At 36.0% G+C, this 2,360-nt stretch overlaps 1 protein-coding gene across 1 annotated transcript in view; it reads left to right on the top strand.

Annotated features, from left to right (window-relative positions):
* The first annotated feature begins 1,148 nt into the window (after nucleotides 1-1,148).
* Nucleotides 1,149-2,360, top strand: part of LOC135200420 (uncharacterized) — a 108,786-nt gene continuing 107,574 nt past the window's right edge. The window contains exon 1 of the mRNA XM_064229051.1: nucleotides 1,149-1,490. The gene's annotated coding sequence lies outside the window, so the exon portion shown is untranslated. The remainder of the gene's footprint in view (nucleotides 1,491-2,360) is intronic.

Raw genomic sequence — 2,360 nt, 5'->3', positions numbered from 1 at the left:
GATGTAAAAAGGGAAATTGCGACTCATTTAAAGTGAAATAACTCACTATATTTATTTTTAGTGAGTGCACGACTTTTGCCACACATTACTTCAACCTGTCTTCCCAGAATTATATCACTTTAAGGCATAATTTTTCGACAAAGGAGTCAGATTCCTAGCTACTCGTCTACCTTGGCAGAAACGTCTAATAGAGGAGGGCGCATTCTATTTCGCTATATGCGAACAGGCTCTCTCATCAACTGGAGGAGATCAGAAAGAATTTGTGCTGATTTTCCTCTTTTTTATGTTGATTTTTTTTCCTCCTTTGGTGTATTGTTCTGTGCATTCTCTTGGTGTCTGTTGTTTTTATATACTTCCTTTTGCCACTGATACATATTAAAGGAGATGAGAGATAAAAGTTGTCCATTGTTTTAGATTAAGTGGGATATATAACAACACGGGCTCTTGCTCTAGAGTAAGATAGGATAAAAAATAACAAGGTATTAAATGTCCCAGTAACATGAAAGTCTTGGGATATATTACAACTCAGGGGAAGATGGACCTACCAGCTCGTTAATATCCTACCTAGCTCTGAGGAGACAGAAACAATGGAGATGAAATAGGAAAGGAAAACCAGGGGAAACGGGAGAAGGAAGAGACTTCCAAAGCTTAGCAGGAAGGGAGAGGAACGATATTAATGTTTCATATATATCACCCTTTGATTCAACCGGACTTCGTAGTCTAAACTCTCACACAACAGTGTTTCATATCACGCTCTGTCCCTCGCCTTGTTTTCGTCTTCTTGAGGAGATGACCTACTTATTTCGGTCCCAGAAAACAACGGAATGTCGAGTTGGTCGACGTCTTAGCAGAGGTTTTGAAAGACTAAAGAATCGCGTCTTCTTTTCAGTTCACGATGCGACGAAGTTTTAAAATCATAAAGATCAAGAAGAAATAGTGAGCTAAAACGTACAGAGATCTCAGGTCCTGTTAGAATTCTTTCCATGAGAAATGGCTGGGAAAGGCAATGAGGTATGTTAGGAGTAGGGAAGACGGACGATGAGAACTTGTTGGAGGGAGGAATAGGGATGGAGGAGGAGGAGGAGGAGGAGGAGGAGGAGGAGTAGGAGGTGGAACAGTAGACGCCGGTTATTGAGGAAGCCCCTGCAAAGCTCTTCCCTTGCTCAGTGTGGCCCCAACTGTTCGTGGGAAAGGAGACCTCTTAGCAACGCCGTTTGTACTCCCGTTTTTGAAACCGTCCCTCCAGAGAAACCTGACTCTCATTGTTCCAATGCACTGGATTGTGGTTCTTTGTTGAAACCGTCGGCGGCGATAATATGTGTTCGAGGAATGTTACCGAATAGCGTTGTAGTGGTGTTGTTAACTGTAAAGAAGATACTCCGCGCGGGGATAATATTTATAAGGCCTTCGTTTACTACCTGAGCGTTGAAATCTCCAGCTGTCTAATCAAGCTTGTTTGGTCGACGGTGTTGGAAGGTCTCGTCTAACAGGTAAGTTCAACTGAATAAGGTTATGTTTGGTTATATTTTATCAGATGCACAAACTTTCGTTTGCAACTGAATCGTACAGAAATTGGCTGAACGAAATTCTTTCACTACAACATCATTGCATTATCATTATTTTCATTATTGTATATGCCATCGATTGAAAATGATATTCACAACATAGAAATACTATAATGAAATATTTTCATCCTTAGAATATATACCATTGAATATTACAGAGAGCAAAATATTACATAACTAATGAAAAGTAATTTGCACACATCTGAAATTGTACGAAAATGCCCAAAAGAAAGAAACACTTTTTCTGGGTCATTTATTATATATATATATATATATATATATATATATATATATATATATATATATATATATATATATATATATATATATATATTCTTTATAAAGCTAATTTGTCTTTTTCTAGAAATTCTTCTAAAAAATTTTAATAACAACAAAAGAGACTCAGTAACTACTGCAGCAGTTTGTTTGTTTCTCATTATATTAACAATATTCATTATCAGTAATATCATTATTGCGGAAACAAATCCACACTTATGTATATGTAAATATATTTTAAGACAAAACTAGTTTTGTCAGTAAATTTAAGTATATCTACATAATTGTAGAATTGTTTCTCCATTTTAAGAATCATGCTACTTTGAGTATTTCTTATGTTATTGTTATAATTTTTTACAGGAATTCTTGTATACCTTAGTCGTGTATACTTCTGTCGTTGACCTTCTTTATTGTGACGGCATATCCAATAAAATTAAGGAAATATCCTCTTTTTTTCTCTGGTGTAATTGGTACCAAATAGATTATGGTACAAGTTGACTCTTAATGATTAAAAGATCT

This window comes from Macrobrachium nipponense, chromosome 26 (assembly GCF_015104395.2).
Source record: "Macrobrachium nipponense isolate FS-2020 chromosome 26, ASM1510439v2, whole genome shotgun sequence".
In the NCBI taxonomy this organism is placed as follows: domain Eukaryota; kingdom Metazoa; phylum Arthropoda; class Malacostraca; order Decapoda; family Palaemonidae; genus Macrobrachium; species Macrobrachium nipponense.
This window is presented reverse-complemented; position numbering and strand designations above follow the sequence as displayed.